The sequence below is a fragment of the Pteronotus mesoamericanus genome, unplaced genomic scaffold, assembly GCF_021234165.1.
Source record: "Pteronotus mesoamericanus isolate MK-2021 breed Mesoamerican mustached bat unplaced genomic scaffold, CSHL_Meso_final contig_56, whole genome shotgun sequence".
Taxonomy (NCBI): domain Eukaryota; kingdom Metazoa; phylum Chordata; class Mammalia; order Chiroptera; family Mormoopidae; genus Pteronotus; species Pteronotus mesoamericanus.
In genome coordinates this window covers 32,203,210-32,228,337 of record NW_026555201.1, presented here as the reverse complement: position 1 = coordinate 32,228,337, position 25,128 = coordinate 32,203,210, and the positions used below count along the sequence as shown (strand labels likewise).

At 42.7% G+C, this 25,128-nt stretch overlaps 1 protein-coding gene and 1 pseudogene across 1 annotated transcript in view; one reads left to right on the top strand and one right to left on the bottom strand.

Annotated features, from left to right (window-relative positions):
• Positions 1-25,128, bottom strand: part of CRADD (CASP2 and RIPK1 domain containing adaptor with death domain) — a 237,579-nt gene that overhangs the window by 6,532 nt on the left and 205,919 nt on the right. The gene's annotated exons all lie outside the window — the stretch shown is intronic.
• LOC129075752 (translocation protein SEC62-like) lies at positions 18,639-23,774 on the top strand (annotated as a pseudogene).

Here is a 25,128-nt window from a genome sequence, read left to right as displayed (position 1 = left end):
CAAGAATCTTACATCTAGTGCAGACATCAGCTTACATCTATAAAGGACCAGAGAGCAAATGTTTTAGGCAATGTGGCCCACACATTCCCTGTTGCATTACTCAGATCTGCCATTGTAATATAACAGCAGCCACAGACAACACCTAAAGCAATGAGTGCCAATGTGTTCCAGTAAAACTGTATTAACAAAACAGACAGCTCACTCTTGGGGAAAATAGACACCAAATAATTTAGGATGATACATTGTTAGAAAATAATATAATATAAGATGCTCCATAGGCAAAGCTAGGGTAGGTCAGTTCAGGAGCAGGATCACCTTCATGGATGTGCAACCTGTGCAGTCATGCAGGGCCCACTCAGAAGGGACGCTGTGCTTGGTTTAATGCTTTGTTGTCACTATCTTGAAATTCTTAATAATTTTATCTTTGAATTTAGGAAGTCCGAAGAGACAATGGAGCATGCGAATGAGCAGAGGAACCGTGCCAGATGTTGATGCACACATACGCAGGCTCAAGCCTACAGGCATGGCAGCTGGCCCGGCCAACTGGTGAGCAGACGCGCACCTGGGGCTGTCCAGAGCGCCTGGGTCCTAGGCTTGGATTGGTTGATGGCAGGAGGGCATAGCAGATTTTTTCCCTCCTTTCCTATGCTTATCTCACCTTCTTCCTGACACTTCTCTTGCTTTCCCTCTGTCTGGCTACCCTTCTCTTTCCTTGCCTTCCTCCTCTCTTAACGGGTATGGGCTTTCATATATGTTAAATATGTTCCCTGTTGTTAACAACTAGGTCAATTTATGCCACAAGTAGAGTGGCCAGATTTAACAAACAAAAACACACGAAGCCAGGACAATTTGAATTTCTGATAAATAGCAAATAATATTTGAGATATACTTATACCCCTAGAAATTATTTATTGTTTTCCTGAAATTTAAATTTACCTGGGCATCTGACATTGAATTTGGCAACCCTACCTCCAGCTCACTGTAGTTCTGTGTGGGCCTCAAATATTAGTCCTGTGAGTCAGCGGCTTTTGGCAACAAAAAGATGCCCCATACCTACTCTGTGATAAACTTTGTAACTCTATTATTATTATTTTTAAAAGGTGAATACCCAATATTCCCTGAACACCCTGGGCAGCAGAGAGTTTTGGTCTCTTGTCTTTATTGGATGTCTACATCCTTAAGGAGCTTTTCCCTGAAGGCAGCTGGTCTTCCTTTGGCACCCCCAGCCCGACCACTGGTGCGCCCCAGAGGCTGGAAAGGGCTCCAGGCTGGTCAGATTTCAACAGGTATGTCAGGCCTCTGTGAGGGGCATGGGGGTGGGCGTGGGGGAAGGAGGGTGAATTACTAGATATTTCTTTCAGTTTCACGTCTTAGCCTCTTATTTTTGCTGTCATCTGAGTGATAAGGAGATGATGTGGGGTGGGGGGCAAAATAAAACTCCTCCTTCAGATACTCCTTTGGCTCTGTTTGGGAATAAAGCTTATAAGAGAAGGAGTGATGGGCAATGATCCCAGATGACATTGAGGCTGGTTGCTGCAGACAGTTCATTCCCGGCCTCCCAGGCCTTTGGCCTTGCCGTCTACTGGTATCTGAAAAAAGAGAGCCGGCCTGTGGAGGTCACAGAGTTGCACAAAGTCAGCAGAGCCTGGGGCCCTCTGAAAGGTGTGACCGTCTTCCCTCCACATTGAGAACCTTTTAAATGACTCCGGAAGCTGCTGAGCTGCAAAGCCCAGCAAGCCCAGCTCCCCTTCCCCAAGGCGCTGACAGGGCCTGCAGCCAGGCCTTGTCGGTTCTCAGTGGCATGGTCCAGGCCGGGCTTTCTGTTCTCCCTGCTGGAGGCCTGCCATCCTTATTGAGTGTATTTCCAAGAAAGCAGTTGACAGGCTTGGCAGTGCTATTCCTGGAAATGTTCAATAGGCCATCTTCTGGCAGGATCACCACTGACGGATAGGTCGGAAGGGAGGACCACGTGCTCAGTGCCATCTCGGCCAGGGCCTATTCCCAGGTGCCCTTGAGCAGCAGCCACCCGAATACCAGGGGCTGTCAGCTGGCGGGGGCTGCGGGCCTCTGTGGAACTCTCTCGCTTCCTGGCAGGGAGGCTACCAGTGGGCTTGCAGCTAACTGAAGACAGGCGTCCTGTGACTACAAACTCTAAATCACAGCAGCTGCGGCTGATGCACTGCATGTCCCTCAGTCAACTCTGCAGGGGACACTTGGCCACTGCAGAAGGGCATTCTAGACAGCGGCTTTAACTCTTGTGGCTGCCAGAGGATAGGGGCCAAGGCTGTCGCTGGGCACAGGAGCTCTAGGCAACTCTCAGAGGCCGGAATTTCCCTGCAATGCGGAGCACAGCATGGACCAAGGCTTCTCTGCCTCAGCACTACCGACATTCAGGGCTAGGGCTCTCTGTTGGGGGCTGTTCTGTAGGATATTTAGCTTCTACCCAGTAGGGTCAACAGCTCCTCTTCTGGTGCCCTCGTCCCAAATTGTGACAATCAAAAATACCTCCAGGCATTACCAAATGTCCCCTGGAAGGCAGAGTCGCCCTTGGTTGGGAGCCACTGGTATAGAGGAAAGGAGATGGGCCCTTTTGTGGGTGATGCCGGGGAGAGGAAGGCAAAAATCTCAGAATTTGGCCTCCAGTTGATCTGTGTGTCAGTAAGTCAGAGAGTCCCTGGACCTCAGGTTCCTCATCTGTGAAATGGAAGGCAGAGACGGCACACGTGGGGGCCGGTTCCGGTGATATATGGCTTCCACTCAGACATTACAAAATCACATAAAACAACGTGGGAGACCATTTAATGCTTCATTCTCTTCATACCTCAAAGGGCTTGGCTCCCTCTGAGAGGAGAATACGGCTGAATATTTATAAAACTCCCAAGGCTCTTAAATTAAAATGAACAAATGCTTTAGGAAGCCTTTCTTTTTATTTATTTATTTTCTTTTTAATTGAAACAAGGGTATGCTATGGCTGTATGAGGTTAACGAATACAGCCTCCCTTGAAAGAGGTTTCATAATTTTTCTTTTATCAACACGGCAAGGAATTGAGTCCCTCTGGCAAAAACACAGAAAGAAGAGGGGAAGGTCCCTCCATTTTGTTCACAAAATTAGTGTCTTGTTCTTAATAATTTGTAATAAAAACAGATCAATTAAATCCCACAGCCTGGTACAAAGACACTGTTGCTTTAAGTGAGCTTTGCTGTTCTATAATTCTCTGGCTCAGTTCACCCTGATGGCTTTCAAGGAACTGTAGAGAAATCTTTAAAGGCTAACATTTCTCCTGCTCACAGAGGGAAAACAAAACAAACAAACAAAAAAAAAAAACCCATAAAGGAAATAAGTAACCTGGGTGCCCTTGAAGGTAAAAAAGTGAAGGGCTAAGTCCTTGAGGACAAGGTTACATGTGTCCCCTCCAGTTTTGGGGTCCTTGTCAAGATCCAGGCAGCCACAGCCCTTCCTGTGCAGCTGTGTACCTTGGAAGATCTAAGGCCATGTTTGCTTTGGGAAACAGGACACTGATTAATCAAAGAAAACAAAAACAGCTTCATTTTCCATAATGGGCTCATCAAAGGGCTTTTCTAGGAAAAAGCCTGATCAGGCTGTTCCTTCTATTTCCCTAAAGGCCAATAGTGGCAGGGAGGGGGGTGGATGGTACATGAGGAGGTATCCGTGGAAGTTTATTCCCTAATAGTCCCTTGCCTGGAAAAGGCTTCATTATGCCAACTTGCTCCAAGTACTGAACATCCACTAACAACAAGAGGCTGTTGAAAAAAGCAGGCCTCCTCCTTCTGTACTGACCCAAGGTACTCACCTGCTCCTACAGGATCATTCTGATCAGACAGTCTTCCTGGAAGGGCACTGAGACTCTCTAAACCAAAATTATGGAGAAGGGTCAGAAAAGGAGACCAGGTGGCACTGCCTTGAAACCAGCTTTCGCACACTGACCTCATTCAAAGTCAACCCAGTGTTTTTCTGATACTAGAGAATGACAGACAGTGCTGGGACTAAGGTAAGGAGATGAGGCATCACCTCCAGTGCAACATTTAAGGGCACCAAATAAACCCAGCAGTTGAATAAATAATATTTTAATGCAATATTTTTTTTTAAAAAAAATCAAAGCTAATGTCAAAAAAATTCATGATGAACAAAATATCCAAATTTAAAGACAGGCTCTAGTTTCATGAGCACGGTATCCCCAGTGACACACACTTGACTTCAAGTGGTGTCATGATTTTGAAGGGTCTCAGGGAAGCAGAAGAACGAAAGGAACTAGATGCAGAGTCAGGGACAGAAGGGGAGCTCATGGCCCATGTGGCCTTCAGCGTGTCCCCAACTCTCTGAGTTCTGGTTCTTGTTTGTAAGATGGGCTTAATATCAGCCCCAACTACCTCACGGGAGTTGCTAGGACCAAATAAGGTCTTGTTCAGAAAGCATTTGATAAACCATACCTATGGCATCCTCAAAACGCACAACAGGGAGTATAAGAGTAATGCTGGTAATCGTAGCAGTAAGTGATATGATATTGAACAGTCTTCAGAGAGGAAAAGAGAGAAAAGGCAGGAGAGGAAAATGTAGGGGACAGGTATGTGGTGGGAAGGAGGAGGAGCGCAGAGTCTGAATTCTACCTGATTTCAAGTGTCAGCTCAGTTGTTTACAACCTGCAGAGCCTTGGCCCATTTTCCAATTTCTCTGAGCTTCAGTTTTCTTAGCCTTAAAATGGGAATAATAATGAATTGACCATGTGGTGATACGTGCACAGCACACAATGTAGTTTGGTATGAACTGATGTTAACGCCTTCCACCACACATACACCCCTCTCTGCACACTCATACCCCACCTTGGGCTTCTCCCATGAATAGAAAAGAAAGAGGAAAAAGGAGAGAAACAAGAGAGGCAGGAAGAACATACGCCAAGATTGGACAAAGAAAGAGAAGAGGATTGGGCAGGGGGTGGAGGGCAGAGGGAAGAGAGAGGAAAGGAAGAGAAGAAAGCAGGAACACTCAGGTCCTGTCCTAAGCTGAGAGCTCTCAGAGAGCAAGTTAGTTCTAGAGTCCCCAGGAAATATCCATGGAGAGTATCAAGGTCAACAATGTATTTAAAATTTGTCTGTGCTGACACACATAGCCCTGATTCATTTGTTTTACCTCCTGAGGAATATTCTAGAATATGCTTCCATGCATATAGCCATTCTCCCAAGGGTAGACATTTAAGTTGTTTTAAGGGACTTCAATGGTATTGGTAATGTTTTATTTCTGAAGTTGGGTGGAAGGTATGGAGAAGTTCAATCCATTGGTCTCTTTTTTTCTATGTCTGAAACAGTCAAGCTCATCTAGACTTCCTACTGGTTCAGCCAAACTTCCAGGCCTTGCCCTTCACTTCAAAGGCAGGCAGAATTTCTAGGAGTGGGTGAGGCAATCCACCTGAAGCTTATGAACAGAGTGGGCAGTGTCTGCCCACTCTGCTCAGGGGCACAGTGCCTCTAGTAGCTCTGCCTGCCCTGGGTGAGCACAAGTCCAGCCACATTGAGACTCAGCTCGCAGGCTTGTGGTGACTCAGACAGACCCACTGACCTGGAAGCCCCAGGGTTGGGCTCTAGGATTTGGGGGAAGCCTCAGACAAGAGATGCTTCCAAGAATATAGTTTTCTCTTAGGCTAGCTGAGCTCCTCACAGTCAAATATCTGTAGCTTTCATAATTGGACAAAGGGGAAAGCTTTTTGTAAACTTGGAGAGCCACAGGTCATAGTGGATCCCCTGGAAGTCAGTCTGTTCATTTTCTTACTAAAGAACAGGAGAAAGAATTGTCAAGGATCCGAAAGAATAAATCTTCTGGAAACAGTTCCTATTTGCCTTTGGGGTGTGTTGCTTCTTCCCTACTCTCACCCAGTATATTTCTTAGTGACTGTTCACTTTGGCCATAATCAAAGTTGGTCTTCATTCCCCAGTATCCACCTGCTCTGTGCGGTGATTGTCTCTCATCAGGTGGCTGTGAGAGCTGACATCTGAGAGTTGGCCTGCCTCATGGACAATCTACCAATCCACCACTCAGGCCTGGGATTCAGGCCAGGGAGTAGGGTGAGGTGACTGAGGCACTTGCCTTGGGCACAAAGTCTAAGGGGACACCCAGTGATTGAGACAAGTAATATTTTAATGCAATATTTTTAAAAAATCAAAATCAGTGCCAATAAAGTCCACAATGAACAAAATACTAACATTTCAAATAAAGATAGGGTCCATGGAGAAGCCCCTCAGGTGAGTTCAGATGGGAAGTGAATCTTTGTACCATCTCCACAGATAAGGGAAAAGGATGTCCCCATAGCACAGAAACATGTTTCTACCCACAGCAGGGTAGCACAATCCCATCTCCGACCAGCATGGTGACACACAGACCTCTCCCCAGGGACCCAGGCACAGCACTGGGCCTTTTGCTCCACATGCTGCTCAGCCTCCAGCCCGGCCCCCTCTGGCACAGTCAGCCTCAGCCATGACGCATCTGCAGACACGTTTAGTCAGACATAGGTCGCACCATGTGCAGTAACTCTACTCTGGATGTGCCAAGCTGATAGCTTCTGGACACTTTATTTCAATCATACAAGTTTGTTTTTCTCTAAAGTAATTACTTGCCAACACTTAAAAACTGGGAGACGTTTACAGAAAAATCCAGATTTCTAGCCTGTCTTTAAATATCCAGATTTCCAACTAATCTTGAAAAATTGAAATGGAAGATAGTGGCATAGGTAACCTGGTACTTGCCTCCTCCCACAACCACATCAAGATGACAACTAAACTACAGAACAACCATCATTCAGAACAACCTGAAATCTGAGTGAATAGAAGTCCTACAACCAGGGATTTAAAGAAGCCATATCGAGACTGGCAGAAGGGGTAGAGATGTGGAACCAGCTGGTCCCACACCACAAAGGGAGGATAAAATTGGGAAGGATATCTCTGATGCAGAGGTCCCCTGTGAGGAACAAAGGGTCCTAGCCCCACACTAGGCCCCCCACACCAGAGTTCCAGTGCCAGGGAGAGAAGTTCCCATAATTTCTGGCTGTAAAAACCAGCTGAGACTGAGGCTGAGAGAGATGAAGGGCTTCTGGAGGCACAGGCAGCTCCTCTTAAAGGGCCCATGAACAAACTAACTCAGACTCACTCCCTCTGAGCTCTAGTGCTAGAGCAGCACCTTGAAAGGCACCAGAAGCATACATGGAGGAAATGAAGTGTCTGGCATCAGGGTGAGAGTTGGGGGGTAGGTTTCTCCCAGACAGAAATGCTGGCAGAAGCCATTATTCCTTTTCTGAGCCCTTCTCCCAACAGAGCCAGGAGGCAGGTGGAATATCTGAGATTTTATTAACCTGCCTCACACTGTTTGCCCTGCACTGGTGATTCCCTCAGGCCCTGTCCCAAACAACTTTCAAGCCCACCCAAGCTGTTTCCAGTAGCTTTACCATACAAATGACCTGTCTTGGCTCATGCTTCAGATTTTCCTAAAATCTCTCAAATAAGCAGTGTCCAGCCTCAGCGTACCTCTCACTAAGTGACCCTAGCCAGACATAAGCAGCAGTCAGCTTTGATTCACAGCTTGGCCTCTCCTGGGTACCTCCAAGCCCAGCACAAGTAACAGCTATCTGCAGATCACTTTGTGCTCATGTTGGGTGGCCTTGGGCAGAATACAGGCAGCAGTGGACCTTGGCCTGCACCTACCAGGAGGCCCCAGAGCCAGCACACCCAGTGGACAGCCTCAGATCACATCAGAGCATCACCACCCAACCTCCTCCACAAGAGACACACTCATGGGCAGAATCAGCAGGCAACAGAGCCCTATGGAAGTAAATCCTGATCCATGGAGTGGGCCCCTGCACAGCTAATCCTCCACGGTGGTTGGAGGTCAGTGGTTGGTGATCACAGACAGTCCTTGCAGCTGATCAACCTGAGGTAAATCCCTCTTATTGGCATGCCAACAGCAATAAGGCTCAACCACAAGAGGAAGGTGTACAAAGCTCACACAGGGGGTGTACCTTCAGTGCCCAAATTGGGTAATCAGGGAGATTGTGACACTGGACCCTACAGAACACCTACTACATTAGGCCACTCTACCAAGCCTGGGAGATGTAGCAGTTCTATCTACTACATAGAAACAAAGACAGGGAGGCTGTCAGAATGAGGAGAAAAAGATACATGTCCCATATGAAAGAAAAGAACAAAACTCTAGAAAAAGAACTGAACAAAATGGAAACAAACAATCTGCTGGATGCAGAGTTCAAAACAGTAGTTATAAGGATGCTCAAGGACCAGAGTGAGGAGCTTAACAGCATAAGAAAGAACCAGTCAGAAATGAAGGATATACTAACTAAAATGAAAAATAATTTAGAAGAAGTTAATAGCAAAGCAGATGAAACTGAGAATCAGATCAGTGATGTGGAATATAAGGAAGCAAAAAACACTCAACCAGAACAAAAAGAAAAATAATCCAAAAAATGAGGATAGTGTAAGGAACCACTGGGACAACTTCAAGTATACCAACATTTGCATCATGCGAATGCTGAAAGGAGGACAGAGAGCAAAAAATTGAAACCTATTTGAAAAGTGATGACAGAAAACTTCCCTAAACTGGTGAAGGCAATAGAGTTACAAGTCCAGGAAGCATACAAAGTCCTAAACAAGATAAACCTAAAGAGTCTCATGCCAAGACATATCATAATTAAAATGCCAAAGGTTAAAGACAAAGAGATAATTTTAAGAGTAGCAAAAGAAAAGCAGTTAGTTACCTACAAGGGGGCTTTCATAAGACTGTCAGCTCATTTCTCAACATAAACTTTGCAGACCAGAAAGGACTGGCAAGAAATATTCAAAAAGATGAAAAGCAACAACCCACAACCAAAATTACTCTACCCAGCAAGTTATCATTTTAAATTGAAGGGCAGATAAAGAAAAGGTTAAAGGAGTTAATCACCACCAAAACAGTATTATATGAAATGTTAAAGGGTCTTATTTAAGAAAAAGAAAAAAAAGATAAAAAATATGAACAATAAAATGGCAATAATTAGGTATCTATCAACAATTGAATCTAAAAAAACAAAATAAATAAACAAGCAGAAGAGAAATTGGCTCATAGGTACAGAGTATGTTTTGTCAGTTGCCAGATGGGAGGAGGGGTTGGGGAGAAGGACGAGAAAGGTGAAGGGATTAAGAAGTACAAATTGGTTGTTACAGAGCAGTAGTGGGGACCTAGTGTATAGCACAGGGAATATAGTTAGTTATATTCTAATAACTGTGCATGGTGCCAGATGGCTGTGAGATCTAGCAGGATGGTCACTTAGTATATTATATAATGTCTAATCACTGGGGTGTAGACCTGAAACTAATATAATAATGCATGTCAACTGTAATTGAAAAATTAAAATAGTTTAAAATGAGAGATATCTACCAAAGATAAATAAAAGCTTATATTCAAGTACTTGCATAGAAATATTTGTAGCAGCATTATTCAAAATAGCCAAAAAGTTGGAAACCAAATGTCCATCAGCTGGTGAGTAGATAAACAAAATGTACTACAACAGCATACTAATCATCGACAAAAGGGGACAAAGTTCTAGAAAATGAAGATTATTAATTAATTAAAATAAAATTTTAAAAAGGAACATAGTTCTGAAATATGTTATTTCATGGGCAAACCTTGACAATATTATGCTAACTGAGAACTGTCAGTCACAAATGGCCAAATATATGATTCCATCCATAAGAAATGTTCAGAAAAGGTAAAGACAAAGAGACAGATGGTGGTATGGTTGGTTTCCCATGGCTGGGGGAAGAAAAATGGGGAGCGACTGACTGAGAGAGCACAAGCTTTGCTTTTAAGGTGATAGAAATGTTCTAAAATTAGACTGTGGTGATGGCTATACAACTCTATAAGGATACCAAACTTCATTGAATTGTATACTTAAAACTAGTGACTTTTATGTTATGTAAAACATATCTCAATAAGGCTGCTTAAAAAAGTCCCGATGTTTGGCAACTGATAAAACAATCATAATAAATTCCTGTTCATTGAGAATTTACTCAATGCCAAGCACAATGCACAATACTTTATTCTCTTCTTTTAATCCTCAAAACAATTCTGTAATTCCTACCCCCATTTTACAGATGGTGAGGCTCAGAAAACTTAAATAATTTATTCAGAATAACACAGCTAATTAAGTAGCTTGGCCAGATTCAAACCCAGGGAGTTGGATGCTAAATTCTGTGCTTTCATACTTCTGTATCTTCCACTATCCTGGGGACATGAACTAAATTACTGGTTTTCAAAATTGTTACAGGAAGCCCCAAAGCCTCCGGGTGATCATGTCAGAGGTAGGACCTCCCTCCTGGAAGGGGCTGGCTCAGCTCCCCAGGGCTTCTGCATCATCAGAGAAGTTTTGTTTTGTTTTGTTTTCCTTACCCTTTCCTCAGAGTTTGAGCCCTATTCAAACTTTGTTTTGGAAAAAGAATTCCACTTTTCAAGAAACAAAAGGGGAACAAACCCACAAGCCCAAATGGCCTCCTTTCTATGTCTTCTCAAAGAACTGTGACTTCCTGGGTCAGCAGATCTTCCTCCCTAACAGATATCTTCATGTTATTGTGTTACTTCTGGCTCTACCTTTGAGCATTTGAGTGCTGTTGGACCTCCTCTTACAACTGATGAGTGGCCAAGTGTCCAGAGATTTAGGAGCCATGGAGCCATGGACCTTTCTCTAAGACCTGCTGAGGGTAGGCGGGAACACTGTGTCTGAAACAGTGCTGAGGCCGACACAGTGTGGGATGCGCTGAGTGAGGAAAGGGTGATGGGGTGAGGGTGGAGGAAGCGCCAAGCCATGGAGTCTGGTAGATGGGTTGTCCCTTTGCTTCTCTTAGGTGAAGTCTTTCATGGATCATCATAAATTTCAGTCCTGTCATGGCTGTCTGTGTTCTTTAGGGAGTGTCAGGAAGGATGGCCTCAACCGCAGTATACTCTAGTGGACAGGGCACCGGGCAGGCTTCTGAGCTGAGCCCTGTTGCCATTTGGAACTTGGCCTTGGACATATAGAAAAAGTGCATTGCCTCTCTCTACATACCTTACCCAATACCTAGGGACACAGGGAGAATACTTTTAAAAGCATAAAGTGACATGAGAATGGATTTCCTGTCACACGCAAATGGTCTGACAAATGCAAACCAAGAAAAGAGTACAAACTTCCCAACCCTCTTTGAAGACAGGACTGCTGGAGCTAGATAGTCCCATGTGATTTCAGCCTTAGCTTCAACTGCCAACGTCTGCCAATGACTCCCAAATTGATAATCCATTCAGATCTCTCTCCTGAGATGCTAACCTGTAATTCTTAGTCTGATTGAAGGTACATTTCACTTGCATGTCCCTCACGCTCTCTAGCAATTTCCAAAATGGAACTCCCCAACCTCTCTCTGCAGCCTGCTCCCTCAGGAGTGTCCTGTAGTTTGGGAGCTGGCTTTCTCATCCCTGTGTGCCAGAAATCAGGGAGCCATCCATAACTTGCTTTCCTGCCTCATTCCTCATGCTTAATCAGTGTCAAGTTTCTGCTGATTGTATCTACCCCTGAGAAGCTCTTGAGTCTGTCTACTTATCTCCATCTCTAATGGTATAACCCTAGACTAGACCACCCCCATCTCTGGGCTGAATGAGTACGGTTGCTGCCTATTGGTTATCCTGCTTCCACGCTTGTCCCCCATCCCATGTTCTCATGCTCCAAGTCCCTAAACAGACTCTTCTGAAACACATGAACACAGAATGATGGTCTTTCTAAAATACAAGTGTGATCATCTTATCTTCAAGCTTAAGTCCTTCAACGGTTTCTGATTTACCTGAGGATGAAGTCCTAACTCTTTCTCAAGGCAGGCGAGGCTAGCCCCACCCATCTCCCTAGATATCTCTACTGTCAACATTCTGGCCAAAATGCATCTCTTCGAGTTCCCCAAACATAGTCCTTTCTCTCACCTCCACTCCTGTTCACATATTTCTCTGCCTGCTGAAAATATATTCGCCTTGCCTTGGCTAAGGGATGCCAAAGTAGCTGGTAACACATTATTTCTGGATGTGTCTGTTTCTGGAAGAGATCATTATTTGAATCAGGAGACTGAGTACGATCATCCTCTCCAATACAGGCAGGCATCATCCAATCAGCTGAGGGCCTGAATAGAACAAAAATGCTGAGGAAGGGCAAATTTTCTCTCTGCCTGAGCTGGGACTCCATCTTCAAACTGGCCTCACCCCATTGGCTGCCTGGCTCTCAGGCCTTTGGACTCAGACTGAATTACACCACAGGCTTTCCTGCGTCTCCAGTTTGCAGACATTAGAGCGCAGGGCTTCTCGGCCTCCATTACTGCATGCGTAATAAATCGATAATAAATCTCCTATAATAAATCTCCTCAAGTATATCTCTCTGTATCTCCTATCAGTTCTGTTTCTCTGGTGAACCCTGACTAGCATACTCCCATTAACAGCCTTGGAGCCTCAGCTTAGATAGCACTTTATCCAGGAAGTGTTCAGTGTCCTTCCAGATTGACGTAGGTGCTCCTCTATTGCTTCTCCGAGGCACCTTGTCCTATCTTCATTTTAGCTCCTACACCTAATGCACATGTCAGAGTTCCTTACTGACAACTACTTTCCTATCAGGCTGCTATTTCATTAAAGCTAATAGGTATTCTGTTCACATTTGTATCCCCTAGACCTAGGCCATGGCCAGGCACATGGTATGTGAGCAACAAATTTTATTTTTTCTGATTAAAGTGCTCAGACTACCAAATGTATGCCTCAACTTTTAGCAGAAACATTGAGAATGACTATCAGGGAGCACTGGGCTTACAAAGGAAAATATTTCAGTCAGATAGGCAAGTCAGACTGTGCTTTAATAATACCAAGAACTGGCTATTAACACCTTGGCAATTTGTTTCCCAGAAGTCCACATATTTTGAAATTTGTTTGTATAAGTTGTGAAACAAAATCTCTTTCTATGTATTTGAGAACATTCTGGGTTTCACTTCATTTCTTTTTGCCAGACCAACATGGCTTCAAACCCTCGTTTTATCTCTCTCTATTTTGTTGTGACTTTCCCTACATTCCACTCGTTAAAAGACCTGGTGTCAGAATCTCCTCCTCATGACAACGTCTGGAAAAAAAGTTGTCATTAAAAGTGTATCTGTGGCTGGTGTCGAGAGGCAGGAGGAGTATGAAGCTTTTATTTTTCATTTTTAATCAATGTTTTGACCTCCCTTATGCCCAGAGCTTCCAAGAGCTGGGCAATTGCTTAAGCTATCTTAATTACTGATTTCCCAACACATTTTCTCTCATTTTCAAACATAAGAAAATGATAGGTTCAAAATGCATTGGTCCCCTCCCTGGTGTGAGATACAGAAAGTGAGGTGACCTGGACTCCAGTCTTAACTACCATTTATAAGCTTGTGACCTTGGCAAACTACCTAACCTCTGAACTTCAGCTTCTCCCCTGCAAAGAATGATACCAACCTCACACCTTACCCTCTGCCTTGAGTGTGGAAGCCTCTGTATAGGTGTTAATATCCTTCCCACATAGCTCTGCTGTTAATTGTACTCATGACCATACAACAGCCCCTATGGAATCTCTGCAGATTGAAATGATTTTCTATGATAATAAATCTCTGTGAACAGGAATAATTGTCAGCCAGTCTGAATGTGCACACTCAACCAAGCAGCTAAAGCTTTTAAGACTCATATTGGATGATAGGATGGTTTGCTTTCTCCCTCGTAAAGCAGTACTCACAAACTCTGCTCATTCTTGTGATCATGGGGAAGGGAAAAGCTCGTCGCACATAGAAAACTGAGTCACTGACCCCTCTCAATTATTGAAATCTTGGTCCAGAATCCAGGATCATCATTAGTACATAAAAAACAAAATCATGCCAAGAGGGGTTGGGGGTGCTATGCCCAAGGGGGAAGAGTCAAAACCCTGGGAGGCAGTCAAATATAAGAAGCCAGGTCCACGGCTATCACATTGGGAGCTGGACAGCTAACAGATTTAGATTTCTGAACACCGAGTCCTTACCTTTGCCCAGCCCTTGGACCTTACAGAGACCTTTCACAGCCAACATCTCCTTTCATCCTTACAACCATCCTGGGGGGTTAGCAAATATTATTGTACCTATTTTTCAGAAGAAGACACTGGAGAGAGTGTGCCTAGATTGCACAAGCCTACACAGGTTGGTACTAGGACTTTATCCCAGGCCTCTAGTTCTGAGACCAGTGTTTATTCTATCATACTCTCCTGCCTTTCATACAGCTGGGGAAGAGGAAGATCCCAATCAATTTTAGAGGAAGCATATACTCAAGAACCTCTACCTAGTTCCACAGAGGGAAAGCATCAAACTGGGGTAAATAAATAAATAAATGAATGCCTGGGCCTTGCGCCCAACCATTCATTCCTGGGATACAGTCCATGTAACTCTGCAAAGAAAATGTAGCAATACATGATTCCAAGTTTCCCCTCATATTCTCTGTCTTTATAACTAAATGTGTATCTTTAGTTACTTTAACAAATAACCCCAAATACCCGTGACATAGAAGAAATGCTTTCAAAAAATCGGAGGTCATCACAAGTTCGGCAGCACTTGTGACTCTGTGTGAGCCTACGGCTGACTTCAAAGGCTGGGACTTTTCACTCGCAGCTTCTTGGAAATTGTCCTCACTAAACTTCAGTTAACCTTTCCATATTTCACTTTTCGGAAAAACAGAGATGACAATATTTCTGTACAAATTCTGTACAGAGTTGCTGTCCCTAGCAATGGTTCTCAGTCTTTTTATTATATGCAGTATAGGCAGGTGGACTCAGCCCTTACTCTCCACTTCCTCTATGCAGGTGTTCAGAGTGACATGTCAAATTACTAGTCATCTTACTTTCCCTGTCATTTTGTCATCGTTCCTCCATGCATCCTTATAGGGGTTACTAGGCTCCTGAGATTTAAATGCAGGGAGGAGTAAGAGGTTCTGTTTAGAAACATAAGGTCTAAGCCATATGCTTCTATTCTTTTTTAATAATGGGGGTATTAGATGGTGGCTTAGTTAATAAAAGGTAGTCCTGTCTTATTTGACTCATGCCCTTTGCCTGTCTCTTTCTGCAAAACTGTGGTAATCAGTCTCCAAGACAGTCCCCAGTAAGCCCCAACTCCTGGTATTCATACTGTGTTGTAATCCCCTCTTACACTGTGCCAGAACTGATCAGCGTGACCAACAGAATGTGGCACAAGTGATGCTATGTACCTTCTGCACCAGCTATGAAAGACTGGCTCTGTTTTGGCTGTTTTCTCTCAAGTCATTTGCTCTGGGCAAAGCCAGCTGCCATATCTTGACAAGCCCTGTGGAGAGGCCTCTGTGATTCCTTCCTAGAACGAATCCTTTCTCTTCTTTCTTCTTTATTAAAGCTGAATAACATTCATATATTACATGTCAAAAGCATAGGGCGTGAAATTTCAGTAGAAGCCAAATGCAATAATCTATGCTTGATTTCATAGACGTTTAAGATCACTGTGTGTGAAAATTAAAAACTAGTCTAAGAAATCTCCTGAACTTAAACAGGGGTTTCAAATCTGTCTCCAAATTTGTCCTCATAATTGTAGTTCTATTGTGTACCGTAGAGTAAATCCCTTCCTCATAATGGGGAGCTTAACTTTTCTTTTTCAGTTCTTTGTCCATATGTGTAATTAAATTGTATTCAATATTTGTCAAATTACACATAATTAAGCTGAATATTTTGGACCAAAGATGTATTAACTCCAAGTCTCTTATTGTTGATACTTTGGGTCTGTTTTTACTCAATTACATAGTCCCCTGAGATTGGCAGATGTTAATTCCAAAGACTGCATGGACCTCTCAGAAGGAAGGAAAAAAAAAAAAAAGGAGAGGAAAACAGTCTGACATTTTGTTTGTTTCCTAAATCTGTATTCTCAGAACTGATCTAACATCGAGCCAAAGGCTCCAGGATATCTGCCCCGATCTTTCTGTGCGTTCCTTCTCCTTCCCTCGAAGACAGAGCAGTCTTCAGAAGTTAATCAGTTGGTTTATATGTAAGTACTGAAAAGTTCAATATCTTTATCTCAGAAAAAGGCCAAATTTATTTTATATATGATCACCAAAAAAATGGGAGAACTACCAGAAGGAATAGGTATAAATAGACATCTAAAAATATTCTGAAAACTACCAGGCCTCTATATAAAAATTTAGGTGACATTGTATATATATGTACATGTGTGCATTTAGGTATATATTAAATTGTACATATATACACATATTATATGTGCATATTTTTAAAGCACCCACTTTTTTGGTATAGGGTACAGTGTCTTCATCCCCTCCTGGATAATGTCCAAAGGAGCCATTTTATCAGAGCGCAGAGTTTTTTAAAACAGTTTCTGAGGATTAGTGTCAGGGGAAACTTTATGTAATATCCACTGGCTACACTACAAAGCTTCTCTACTTAAATCAAATGTCTGAATTGTGATCCAGTAAGCAAACAGAGCTTCCTCTTCTGCACATGCCAGTGTCTGTATATGTGCGGTGGAATATTACTTTGGTAGTGAGAGAATCGATTCTTTTGAAAATCTTCATCCTCTCCCTCTTCCTAGATGATCCTGGCATTTAGATGTGTGACAAACAAAAAGAAGAGAAAAATGTTTTTTCTTGGAATCTGCATAAGACGAATTTTTTTTTTTTTTTTTTTTTTTTGAGCGTGCAGAACGCACGAAAATCAGATACATCTCTAAAGAGCTCTGGCATGTCTATTAGCCACAATCTTTTTTTGTGTTAAAAGAGACTAGCCACAGAACTATTATGTACTGCTGAAAAAGTGTTATCTGAATCTTTTCTGTCTCCACCTTGCAAGGATGACTTGGCTTTGTTAAATCATTCCCAGAAGACAAGATCTCTTGCTGTGGGGCAGACAGGCCAACGGAGGTTTGACTGACTTTGTCACCTTGATGCGGTCACAGAGATATCAGAAGTGGACCACACAGTTATTTGTTAAAAATGATAATCATCTCAAGAAAAGTATATAGTGTTTTTATTTTCTTAGAACTGGGAGTTGGCTTCCTAGGACCCTCTCCCTCACTTCCAGCTCCAAAAAAGCAATTGTTAACTATTCAATCTGGTTTCTGCCTAAGGGTAACTACACAAGTCACCTACTGAGGGTGTTAGTCCTCGCTGAGGACAAAATATTGAGAACAGTTTCTGCGAAGGCAGTTTGGTTCACTCAGTTTGGTTCTAATAAAAACAAATGTACTTAAACCAGTAGGAGAGAGGGGACTTATCAACAAAGGTCAACTAGAATTGATATTGATTCTGAAACAAGGTTTTCTGTTAAAGCTACAAGAACAATTGAAAGACACAGAGAGATCTTTTGGTTCCAAAAGTAATCTAAAGACCCCACCTGTCTGGTTGGTCTCCAGACAGCAGTGAGTGAGGCAAAATTTGTGCAGAGGGTCAGCAAAAGCTCCTTCTTTAGGAACATAGCAGGGCAGGTGGGTGAGGATGTATGTTGGGGGGACAATGACAGATCAAATGTTCTTCTGTTCCTATGATCCAAAAGTGGCACTTTCTCAACCATATTTCAAAGTCACAGTTGTTAAGGTGACCATAAATCAGAATGAAAAAGCAAGATGCACAGTTTCACAAGCGAGGCTTGCTTCCTAATGTGAGAATCTGATGAGAACTCTGGAATTTTTTCTCCCAATCTCCAAAGAGACTCCAATTCCAGAACTAGAGCTAGTGTAAGAAGAATTGTATCCAGAGTCTTCCTTCAGAGTGTGGAAACCTCCTATTTGGCTCCTGGGTTGTAGAGTAAGCACATCAGGACTCCATTCCTCTTTCTCTTGGAGGAAAGTAAGTGAGTCACAGATGGTGGACTGAGCCAACATGGCTACTTCTCCCTCGCAAATCCTAGGGAATGGAATACATAAAATAAGACTAAGGCTAGGCATTACCTGGAATATGACAGTCAAGTAGAAAATTAAGAATTAGCTTCTAGACAAATGCAATTGCTCTCCCCACTCAGAAGTTCGTACAGTACATATACAATCGGAAAAATAAGGAAGAAAGTAAAAGGTTATCAGTGGTATAATTTAAACTTGAATTTAAATGAAGAATAACAGGCATATATTTCAGGAACAAAAATGATTTCCAGAAGAATAAAAAACAAGTATTTCACATAAAAGTTTTAAAAATAGAGATTACCATTAAGTTTTTTTTTTGCATATAATATAAAACCCTCAAAACAACAGTTGACTTGGAATAAAAGAGGTTTTTACTCACATAAAATAAGCTTCATTAGTAGTTCAGGTCTGGAATAACAGGAACAAAGTGGTCAGGGCCTCGAAGCCCTGAGTTTCTGTTCTGTCATCGTTAAGCCATCCAGTAGTGCAACAGGGCTGCTAGAATGCGACCCATCATGCCCACATTCCAGGCAGGAGAAAGGGCAAATGGGCATTCACAACTGAGGTAGCATCTTTTAAAGAGAACGCTTGGATCCCTTGCAACACTTCCACAAATCTCATTAGCCAGAACTTGGTCGCATGCTCATACTTAGGGCAAGAGAGGCTGCAAATTCAGTTTCATATACTGCATGGCAATGTATGCGGAGCTGAAAACCAGAGCTGTTTCAAAGGAGGAAGGGGAGAGTGGATCCTGGGAGGCCACTAGCAGGATCCGCACAGAAGAACAGCTTCTTCCGGTAGATCTACAAATTTTTTAAAAAACTTTTAAAAATTTCTAAATGCATTTTCCCCTTCTAATTAAAAAGAACTGAGGTAAAACTTTCTATTGATATGATGAAACACAGAGATCTTCATTGTTAACAGCATAATGACTTTTGACAAATCTAGGACAAATCTAGAGCTCCACCTTCCCAGCTGGAGCCTGGGTAGGGGAAGGATCTGGGTCCTTTCTGTCCTGTGTTCCAGCAGGGGGCTCCTTGTACGCGAGGCTGGGGAGGATAAAAAATGCCAGTAGCTTGCCCCCGCCCCGCCCCGCCGCATAAGGATGAAACTGTAGCCCTAGACTAAGAGCTGGAGATGGGGGCAGAGTGCCCTCCCATCTCTTTGGTCACCCATGGCTTCCACAGGCCAGGCTGGGAGTGGCAGGGTAACGGAGCAGTTGTGGCTCAAGTGCCACATTACTGTTCCTGCTTAGATTTGCCTTATTTTGTCATGTATAAAGCACAACCACGTTTCTGGCCCAAACTTTCAGGAAAAAAAATCTTCCATTTTAACTTTTTTCTTTTTTATATTTTTTTGTTTTATATATATATAATTGGTTATGCCATTACAGTTGTCCCATTTTTTCCTCCCCTTTATTCCCCTCTGCCCAGCATTCCACTCACTTAGTTCATGTCCACGGGTCATACATATAAGTTCTTTGGCTTCTCCATTTCCTATACTATCCTTAACCTCCCCCTGTCTATGTTTTACCTACTACTTATGCCACTTATTCCCTATATGTTTTCCCCCATTCTTCTCCCACCCCCTCCCCCCGATCTCCATTACTGTGATTCTGTTCCTGTTCTAGTTGTTTGCTTTGTTTGTTTTTGTTGTTGTTTTTTATAGGTTCTGTTGTTGATAGTTGTGAGTTTATTGTTGTTTTACTGCTCACAGTTTTTGATCTTCTTTTCTGAGATAAATCCCTTTAATATTTCACATAATAAAGAGTTGGTGATGTTGAACTCCTTTAACTTCACCTAATCTGGGAAGCACTTTATCTACCCTTCCATTCTCAATGATAGCTTTGCTGGATAGAGTAATCTTGGATGTAAGTTTTTGTCTTTCATGACTTCGAATACTTCTTTCCAGACCCTTCTTGCCTGCAAGGTTTCTTTTGAGAAATCAGCTGATAGTCTTGTGGGAACTCCTTTGTAGGTAACTGTCTCCTTTTCTCTTGCTGTTTGTAAGATTCTCTCCTCCTCTTCAATTTTGGGTAGCTTAATTATGATGTGCCTTTGTGTGTGCTTCCTTGGGTCCAACTTCTTTGGGACTCTCTGAACTTCCTGTATCTCCTGGAAGTCCATTTCCTTTGCCAGACTGGGGAAGTCCTCCTTCCTTATTTTTTCAAATAAGTTTTCAATTTCTTGCTCTTCCTCTTCTCCTTCTGGCACCCTTATGATTCAGATGTTGGAATGTTCAAAGTTGTTCTGGAGTTTCTTAAGCCTCTCCTAATTTCTTTGAATTCTTTCTTCATTCTGTTCTGGTTGAATGTTTATCTTTTCTTTCTGCTCCAAATCATTGATTTAAGTCCCGGTTTCCTTCCCTTTACTGTTCATTTCCTGTATACTTTTCTTTACTTCACTTTGCTTAGCCTTCACTTTTTCCTCCATTTTGCGACCATACTCAACCATTTCTGTGAGCATCTTGATTACCAGTGTTTTGAACTGTGCATCTGATAGGTTGGCTACCTCTTCATAGCTTAGTTCTCTTTTTGGAGCTTTGATCTGTTCTTTTATTTGGGACATATTTCTTTCTCTTAGTGTACCTGTTACATTGGAAGGAGTGGAGCCTTAGGTATTTGCCAGGGTGGGGCAAACCAGGTCACTGCCTTGTGATGCTGTGTGTGAGGGAGGGGCCCAAGAGGGAACAATGCCCCTTGTCTGGCTCTCAGCCAGCTTTCAGTCACTTCCCCTGCTACCCACAAGCAAAATGGGCCCTTCTAGTGCTGATTCCGGGTGGGTGGGTTTGTGTATGTTCTACGACCCTGTAGGTCTCTCTTATGAACTTTCTTGTGAAGCTGGGAGTTTCTCCCACTGCCATATCCCCCAAAGGTTCTTACCTCCAAAGGTTTTGAGGCTTTCTTTTCCTGCACTAGAATGCGGGGTTGTGAGGTCTGTCTTGCCCCCTAGCTGCTTCTCCTGGTTTATCCACATGCAAATGTAGAACCTCCTGCACATCCCCTCTGCTCTGACTGCCCATCTCCACCTCTCCTATCAGTCTGGATGAGTGTTTCTTCTTTAACTCCTTGGTTCTTGGACTTCCTAACAGTTCAGTTTTCTGGAAGTTCTAGTTTTTGTTTTTCAGTATTTTGTTGTCCTTCTTTTGGTTGTGCGAGGAGGCAAAGTGCATCTACCTATACCTCCATCTTGGCCCTCATTTTAATTTTTTAATTCAATTACTTATTTATTTATATTTAGTAACAAAACCAATTATCATATTTCAGGGTATTATTTTGCATACAGATATGGTTATTGCCTTCTAGAGTTAGTCTTTTAACACATAAGCATAAATAAAAGAATTAAAAACATTCATATATAGATATAGAATTAGTAGTACCCATGTATAATGTACATCCTTATTTTCCCCTAAAAAATGTGGGCAAAAAAGTGTGCATTATACACTGCAAAATATGGTAGTAGTTTTCTTGAACGACTATTTCTCCATTTGCTGTATGCTCTTAGGACAATTTCCAGAGACCTGGAATGATTTATTAAAAAATATGTTTTTTTGATCACAAGAAGTGGATTGAGGAAGTTGGTGAACCATCTAAAGAAGAGAAGGCTGTAGGCAAGTATCTTTGATTCAACTGTCCAAAAAGTCCACGGCTTTGGTTATTTTAATGCTTCAAAAGAAGTAGATTGCCAGGGATTCAAAGTGGCAAAGACTGAGAAAGGAGAGGAAGCTTTATTTATAAGGGAATCTGGTTGACTACTGTTGGGAAACACCCCATCTGATTTCAGGGACTGCAGCCCCCGCCGACAGGCAAGAGGGTCCCAAGGCTGGAAATAATCAAGGAGGCCTTGGGAAAAACAGGCCACTGAGGAGACAAAACCTGTCCCCCTGGCAAGGGAGCAGCTCCTGACTCCCTCACATCACCCTACGTGGCCCTGTGATGGTTGGTAGTCAATGATAAGTAAGATTCTTCAAGAGGAGGGACAACCTAAGCCAGACCAGCGGATATGGGCAGCAGGTCAAGGACTTGGGGGACACGGAGAAAGGGCAAAAAGGCCCGCACCCCCAGCTTAGATATGGCTGGAGTCCTCATTCTATCTGAAAGAAGTTTCCTTATCTCTTGGTGGTTCTGCCCTGCCTGCCTGCCTGGCTCAGGCTTAAAACAATGCTAAAGGCAGGTACAACCCTAAACTGGATCGGGTGGTTCCCAGGGGGAAATCAGGCCTAGAAGTAAGTTTCTTGAAGCATGCTTTGTTTTTCCCTCCAAAGCTATGATAACCAGCTCATACTGGGAAGGAGATTTACATTATTCATAGACCCTGACCTGTGGCAGATCTCTTGTGTGCCTTCTATGATCTCTATCTGTTTTCTGTAAACATAGCCTTTTGACATTGATTGATGAGCTTTGCTGTATACACCTGTGCATATGATTCTCAATAAAAGCCTTTGGACACGGGGGTTTAGGGCCTTCTCCACTAGAGGGAAGAGCCATGTCCCCTCTGCTGGCAAACAGAGAAGTGTTTGTGACGACTCGTGTTTACTCCCCCCCATCCATGACAACCCCGGGACGGGCTCTGCGGGATTCAGAGCCCTGCTCCCTCCTCAGCTGGCTCTGGACAGTGACCCTCAGATCCAGGAGTGCCCTGCGCAGCACTCCCCATGACACCCCATAACAGATTACAGCAACAAGCTTTTAAAGAAACATTTTTTTTTTAAACAGGCACTAAAAGTAATGAAAATGAAGTATGATAAAGACATAAAAATAAGAGGAAAAGCTGAAAGTGGAAAAGAAGATAAAAAGAGCAAGAAAGAAAATCTAAAGGATGAAAAGACCAAAAAAGAAAAGGGAAAAAAATATTGTGAAAAAGAAGCATCCAAAATGGAGGAAACTCCAGGAACTCCCAAAAAGAAGGAGAGTAAGAAAAAAAAAATTCAAGCTTTGAGCCATATGATGAGCAAGGTTCTCTGGATAGAGATGAGGTATTTTTGTGGTTCTATGACCCAGTTCACCTTGAAACCTTTGTCCTGGGGTCAATTCTTGTCATCATAGTGGCAGCAGCCACCGTTTTCCCTCTTTGGCAGAAATGGGAGCAGCTCTGTATTGCCTCCGTGTGCAGTGTGGCTGAGGGCTGCTCTGTAGCCAGCATTCTCTTGTTTTAATCATTGCCTGAAGATATATTTATTCAGAGGGAGAGGAAAGAACAGAGAGAGAGAAACGTCGATATGAGAGAGAAACTTCTGTTGATTGCCTCCCGAACACACCCAGGCAGGGAATAGAACCCACAATCTAGGTATGTGCCCCGACTGAAGATCCAACCCGCATCCTTCTGGTGTGCAGGACAATGCTGCCACCAACTGAGCCACCCAGCCAGGGCTCTGGCCAGCATTCTTCTCTTTGCTGTTGTTCATTGCATTCTATTTTTCATCATTTGGCTCATAACTGGAGAAAGGCACTACTTTCAGTTCTTCCCAAACCTGACTATTGATGTGGGTTCCATGGACTCCTTCAGGCCTTTGTACACACATGAAGATAAAGGACCAAAATCTGACTTAAAGAAAGATGAAAAATATGAAACCAAAAAGCAGCAGAAGTCAGACAGTGGGAAAAAAGAGGATAAGAAGGCAAAAGTAGGAACAGGAAATCATGGAACAGAAAGCTCCCTGGGGACAGTGACAGGAGGGAGGATGACCAATCCCAACACAGTAGTGGAAATGGTAATGATTTTGAAATGATCATAAAAGAGGAATTGGAACAACGAACAGACGGGGATTGTGAAGAGGAAGAAGAAGGTGACAATGATGGAGAAACAACTAAATCTTCACATAGAAAGTCATAATCTACCTAATATTGGGACTAAAAACATACATGAGGTTGGGTTTTCTATGTTGGCTGATGGTCACATTGTGCACATGACAGTCATAGCATCCAAGGACTTTTCAGTCCTTCCCTTCATAGAACACTATTATTGGTATAGTCAAAAGCCATAGACAAGTTTTATCTATTTGATAACTTCATAGTATTCAATAAATAGGTCTTATTAATTTTGATAGTTGTCAAAGATGCACTTTTCACAATAACATTTAGATTAATGGCATTTTTGATAGCTGTATGACTTTGTACTGTTGATTAGTCAAAATAACTAAAAAAGAGAACCACCAACATTTCAGATTATGTATAGTTATATAACCATTTCATAGTTTCTTTGAGATGAAATGCTTAAACTCACTGCTTTTGATAGTTAAGCTTTGTTGATTACAAAATTAAGCCAGGAAACTTCTAAGATTCTGAGCTAACAGGGTTTAAAATCCTTTTGTGGGAACAAGCCAACTAGGAATGCTGCAACAGCAGTTCTAATTTAGCTACAACTTCTCCTTTTCCAACTTAAAAAATCTGATTCTTTAATATATTTATAGTAGAAACTTTAAAGTCCTTAAATGCTAATTCCAGCATCTATTCTGTCTGTGTGTGTATCTCTGTCTCTTCTCTCTCTCTCTTTCTTTTTTTTCTTTTTCTTTTTTTCCTTTTTTTGTGTGTCTGGTAACTTTTGTTGTATACTGGACATTGTAAAATATACACTGTGAAAAATCTAAATTCTGTTATCTTCCTCTGATATATATTGGTTATTATCCAAGAAGGCAGCTAAATTTCTTGTGGATAATCTTAACCATTTACAGGCTTGTGTCTAGGATTTACTAGGCTAGGTATTTTTATTTTTATTTTTATTTTTTATTTTTAGCCCTTGTCCTAGGATACAGCTCAGAGTCCAGGGATATGGTCCTTATATCCAAGGCATGATGATTCTGGCATATCATAGGAATGAAAGAGATGTTTATTATCTCAAGCCCCTCTAATTTTATGGATTCTAACTTCAAATTCTATCTCCCCAGCACCAGGCAGCTGCTGAAATCCCTGCTCAGCTCTTTCAGCCATCCAGCTGTTGTTTCCTGCTATGCTCCTTGGAGTCATGCCCTGTGCATTTGCAGTTAAAGCACTCGCCAAGGTTTTGAGATTTTGTACACAGGTCTGGGGGCTCCACGCTATCAGTCCTAACCTTCTGGGATTTCCCTGCCCCCTTCAATTTCCCATTGCTCTCGCAGCCCTGTACACTGGCCTCTAACTCTTTAGTTCACTAAGTCTGTGCTCTGCCTACTAGTGAATGTTTGCAGAGGAAAAGCCAGTTGAACGTGGGT